Genomic DNA, 6,411 nt, shown 5'->3' on the forward strand with positions numbered 1-6,411 from the left:
GGGGTGCATTTACCTATCAGTCATCAACACTCGCAGGTTTGGCCGATTCTGGCCTGTTTCATGGGCTATTGCTCACCATTTTGAGGTCCTGGAGCGATTTCCACGATTATTGATCCCCGAGGTGAGTTTACGTGTAGGTCATCAACACTAGTAGTTTTGGCCGATTTTGGCGCGTTTCGTGGACTATTACTCAACATTTTGGGGTCTCGATGCGATTTCCCCGATTGATGAACCTCGGGGTGCATTTACCTATCGGTCATCAACACTCGCAGGTTTGGCCGATTAGGGCCTGTTTTGTGGACTATTACTTACCGTTTTGGGGTCCCGAAACGATTTTCTTTGTTGATGAACCACAAGGAGTGCTTACATGCATGACATTAACACTCGCCGTTTTGGCCGATTCTGGCCTGTTTCGTGTACTATTACTCACCGGTTTGGGGTCCTAGAGCGATTTTATGGTCGTTGAACCCAAAGGTGCGCTTACATGTCGTTCATTAACACTCGCCGTTTTGGCGGATTCTAGCCCGTTTCATGGTCTATTACTCACTGTTTTGGGGTCCCTTTGCGATTTCCATGGTTGTTGAACTCAAAGGTGCTATTATGTGGAGTTCATCAACACTCACCGTTTTGGCGAATTCGGACCGTCTCATGGGCTATTGCTCACCATCTTGAGGTCCTGGAGCGATTTCCACGACTAATGATCCCCGAGGTGCGTTTACGTGTAGGTCATCAACACTACTAGTATTGGCCGACTTTGGCCTTTCATGGACTATTACTCATCATTTTGTGGTCTCGGTGCAATTTCCACGATCGATGAACCTCGGGGAGCATTTACCTATCGGTCCTCAACACTCACAGGTTTGGCCGATTTTGGCCCGTTTCATGGGCTATTACTCACCGTTTTGGGGTCCTGGAGCGATCTCCATGGTTGTTAAACCCTAAGGTGCGCTTATGTGCAGGTCATCAACACTCGTCATTTTGGTTGATTATGGCCCGTCTCATTAGCTATTGCTCACCATTTTGAGGTCTTGGAGCAATTTCCATGATTATTGATCCCCGAGGTGCGTTTACGTGTAGGTTATCAACACTAGTAGTTTTGACCGACTTTGGCGCGTTTCATGGACTATTACTCACCATTTTGGGGCCTCGGAGCGATTTCCACGATTGATGAACCTCAGGGTGAATTTACCTATCAATCATCAACACTCGCGGGTTTGGCTGATTCGGGCCCGTTGCATGGACTATTACTCACGTTTTGTGGTCCTCGAGCGATTTCCATGGTTGTTGAACCCTAAGGTGCGCTTATGTCCAAGTCATAAACACTAGCAGTTTTGACCGATTTTGATCATCAACACTCACAGGTTTGGCCGTTTTGTGGTCCTGGAGCGATTTCCATGGTTGTTGAACCCTAAGGTGCGCTTATGTGCAGGTCATCAACACTCATCGTTTTGGTTGATTCTGGCCCGTCTCATTGGCTATTGATCACCATTTTGGGGTCTTGGAGCGATTTCCACGATTATTGATCCCCGAGGTGCGTTTACGTGTAGGTTATCAACACTAGCAGTTTTGGCCGACTTTGGCGCGTTTCGTGGACAATTACTCACCATTTTGGGGTCTTAGAGCGATTTTCACGATTGATGAACCTCGGGGTGCATTTACCTATCGGTCATCAACAATCGTGGGTTTGGCCGATTCGGGCCCGTTGCATGGACTATTACTCACGTTTTGGGGTCCTGTAGCAATTTCCATGGTTGTTGAACCCTAAGGTGCGCTTATGTGCAGGTCATCAACACTCGTCGTTTTGGTTTATTCTGGCCTGTCTCATTGGTTATTGCTAACCATTTCGATGTTCTAGAGCGATTTCCAGGATTAATGATCCCCGAGGTGCGTTTACGTGTAGGTCATCAACACTAGCAGTTTTGGCCGATTTTGGCGCGTTTCATGGACAATTAGTCACCATTTTGGGGTCTCGGTGCAATTTTCATGATTGATGAACCTCGGGGAGCATTTACCTATCGGTCATCAACACTCACAGGTTTAGCTGATTCTGGCCCGTTTCATGGGCTATTACTCACCGTTTTGGGGTCCTGGGGCGATTTCCATGGTTGTTGAACCCTAAAGTGCGCTTATGTGCAGGTCATCAACACTAGCAGTTTTGGCCGATATTGGCGTGCTTCGTGGACTATTACTCACCATTTTGGAGTCCTGGGGCGATTTCCGTGGTTGTTGAACCCTAAGGTGCGCTTATGTGCAGGTCATCAACACTAGCAGTGTTGACCGATTTTGGCACGTTTCATGGACTATTACTCACCATTTTGGGGTCTCGGTGCTATTTCCACGACTGATGACCCTCGGGGTACATTTACCTCTCGGTCATCCACACTCGCAGGTTTGGCCGATTCTGGCCAGGTTCATGGGCTATTACTCACCGTTTTGGGGTCCTGGGGCGTTTTCCATGGTTGTTGAACCCTAAGGTGCGCTTATGTGCAGGTCATCAACACTCGTCGTTTTGGTTGATTCTGGCCCGTCTCATTGGCTATTGCTCACCATTTTGAGGTCGTGGAGCAATTTCCACGATTATTGGTCCCCGAGGTGCGCTTACGTGTAGGTCATCAACACTAGTAGTTTTGGCCGATTTTGGCACGTTTCGTGGACTATTACTCACCATTTTGGGGTCTCAATGCAATTTCCATGATTGATGAGCCTCGGGGTGTATTTACCTATCGTTCATCAACACTCGCAGGTTTGGCCAATTAGGGCCAGTTTCGTGGACTATTACTCATTGTTTTGGGGTCCCGAAATGATTTTCTTGGTTGTTGAACCCGAAGGAGCACTTACATGCATGATACTAACACTCACCGTTTTGGCCGATTCTGGCCTGTTTTGTGGACTATTACTCACCGGTTTGGGGTCCTAGAGCGATTTCATGGTTGCTGGACCCAAAGGTGCGCTTACGTATCGTTCATCAACACTCATCGTTTTGGCCGATTCTGACCTGTTTCATGGACTATTACACACCGTTACTGAACCCCGAGGTGCACTTATGTGTAGGTCATTAACACTCGCTATTTTGGCCGATTCTGGCCAATTTCATGGACACTCACAGTTTTGGGTTCCTGGAGCGATTTCTACGATTGACGATCCCCGGGGTGCGCTTACATGTCGTTCATTAACACTCGCTATTTTGGCCGATTCATGCCCGTTTCATGGGCTATTACTCACCGGTTTGTGGTCCCTTTGCGATTTCCATTGTTGTTGAACTCAATGGTGCTATTACATGCAGGTCATCAACACTCGCCATTTTGGCTAGTTTGGACCGTCTCATGGGCTATTGCTCAGCATTTTGAGGTCCTGGAGCGATTTCCACGATTAATGATCCCTGAGGTGCGTTTATGTGTAGGTCATCAACACTAGAAGTCTTGGCCGACTTTGGCGCATTTCGTGGACTATTACTCACCATTTTGGTGTCTCGGTGCGATTTCCACGATTGATGAACCTCGGGGTGCATTTACTTATCGGTCATCAACACTCACAGGTTTGGCCGATTCGGGCCTGTTTTGTGGACCATTACTCACCGTTTTGGAGTCCCGAAGCGATTTTCTAGGTTGATGAACCCCAAGGAGCACTTATATGCATGACATTTACACTCGCCGTTTTGGCCGATTCTGGCCTATTTCGTGGACTATTACTCGCCGTTTTGGGGTCCCAGAGCGATTTGTATGGTTGCCGAACCCAAAGGTGCGCTTACGTATCGTTCATCAACAATCGCCGTTTTGGCCGATTCTGACCCGTTTCATGGACTATTACTCACCGTTTTGGGGTAAGGAGCAATTGCCATGGTTACTAAACGCCGAGGTGCACTTATGTGCAGGTCATTAACACTGACTATTTTGGCCAATTCTGGCCCGTTTTGTGGACTATTACTCACGGTTTTGGGGTCCTGGAGTGATTTCCATGATTGATGATCCCCGGGGTGCGCTTACATGTCTTTCATCAACACTTGCCGTTTTGGCCGATTCTAGCCCGTTTCATGGGCTATTACTCACCGTTTTGGGGACCCTGTGCGATTTCCATGGTTGTGAACTCCAAGGTGCTATTACGTGCAGGTTATCAACACTTGTCATTTTGGCTAATTCGAACCATCCCATGGGCTATTGCTCACCATCCTGAGGTCCTGGAGTGATTTCCACGATTAATGATCCTCAAGGTGCGTTTACGTGTAGGTCATCAACACTAGCAGTTTTGGCCGAGTTTGGCGCGTTTCATGGAGTATTACTCACCATTTTGGGGTCTCAGAGTGATTTCCACAATTGATGAGCCTCGGGGTGCATTTACCTATCAGTCATCAATACTCGCCGGTTTGGCCTATTCTGGCCCGTTTCATGGGCTATTACTCACGTTTTGGGGTCCTGCAGCGATTTCCATGGTTGTTGAACCCTAAGGTGCGGTTATGTGCAGGTCATCAACACTCCTCATTTTGGTTATTCTGGCCTGTCTCATTGGCTATTGCTCACCATTTCGAGGTCCTGAAGCGATTTCCACGATTAATGATCCCCGAGGTGTGTTTACGTGTAGGTCATCAACACTAGCAATTTTGGCCGATTTCGGCGCATTTCATGGACTATTACTCACCATTTTGGGGTCTCGATGCAATTTCCACGATCGATGAACCTCGGGGTGCCACTACTGGAATCTGGCACTTTGCCATCTGCCATGGCAGATGGCAAAGGCATGGTCAGCGGATGGCAAAGGCTTTGCCATCTGCCAGTAGATGGCAAACAGTTTGTCTGAAACCATGCCGGTAAAGGCTTCTTTGTCATCAGCTGGCTGATGGCAAAGAGCCTGTGGCTTTGCCATCAGCTAGCAGATGGGAAAGCCTCTTAACGGGGTTAGCGAAGGCTAACGGCATACTTTGCCGTCTGCCAGCAGATGGCAAAGGCTGCAGGCTCTTTGCCGTCTGCCAATAGATGGCAAAGGCTGCATGCTTTGCCATCTGCTAGCACATGGCAAAGAGCTTTGCCATCTGCCGGCAGATGACAAGGAGCCCAAATAGGCCAGCCCAAATTTTACATGTAGATGACACGTGGCCTCTTTGCCATCTGCCAGCTAATGGCAAAGCTCTTTGCCATCTGCTGGCAGATGGCAATGTGACTATATTGCCCCATTTAATTTTATTTTTTCATATATCAATTCATTTTCACCTTCCAATGAAATCAGATAGTAATATCAGGGCATGAACAGATCTAAATAACACAAACCACAAGCATAGACTCGGAGAAGACCAGGCACGACCACTGTGACGTCACTTCCCTTAATAATTATATCCTTACACTATACACATTTCACAACTATAATTTGAACACATGCTTGCCATATATAATTATATGTTTACACTATACACAAGCGAATCATGTTGTGTCATTTACATGACGGGTAAATTAAATGAACATGTCTTGATTAGGTACGACATACTTTGGACAAGGAAGAGACCTGCAGATAAATAACACAATTAAACAAACAAGTACTGAAATATAAGTGTTCCGCATTAAGCTTGCTAGTAAGGAAAATATCAGGAGATGGCTTGCTAGCTTTCATCTCTAGATCACCCCCATGGCAACTTGATACATCAGAGCAAGAAAACATTCCCCAATGGTTACAAACCTTCGGTGCAAAATGATATTCATGGGATCTGAAGACATCACTAAGAAATATCAGGTTCTATATGAGTCTGACTTATTAAAGAACAGAGAACAATGAAGAAAAGTGCAGTACATTAAATCAAGGCCAAATGATACATTGCATGCATCAGCGAGCAGAAAAAAAATGGTGTCTAATATTATATTTTCCCCTTCCAATAGAGAGACTCCTTATATATGTTTAACCAGTGATTAATTCCGGTTACACCAAATAAACATAGTTCTAAATGATACCAATTTTTTTTATGAAACAAAGGACAACCAAAATTAACTCTCCTCGCATGGAAACTTCATGTCCTTTCAACTCTCAAATTCCACCAAAGGTAAGTATACAATAATTTTATAGTGTATAATTATACAAAAGAAGAACACGTTACGTGTGTAGATAGCGCAAGGTGGCATATTATCATTGAGAGCATATATTAGCACATAGTATGATGAAAATTGGAACCGGATGTACTGTCAGCATGTCTTTCTCCTTATTCTGTATATCGTCATTTCCTCTACACTTGACATGATAGCTTGAGAAAAAAAAGATGAGTATCCAGATATGTACATAGTTATGGCTAGATTCCTTGTTTTGTCCAAGAAAGATAAGTCATGAGCCCATCATCTTATTACAGCAAGGCACATCTCTATCAGTGGTGCAAGAGGTGTTAATTTTATATTTTCTTTTCAAGAAAAAACTCCTGCAATTTCCAAATGCATGGCCGTA

This window comes from Triticum dicoccoides, chromosome 5B, assembly GCF_002162155.2.
Source record: "Triticum dicoccoides isolate Atlit2015 ecotype Zavitan chromosome 5B, WEW_v2.0, whole genome shotgun sequence".
Classification (NCBI taxonomy): domain Eukaryota; kingdom Viridiplantae; phylum Streptophyta; class Magnoliopsida; order Poales; family Poaceae; genus Triticum; species Triticum dicoccoides.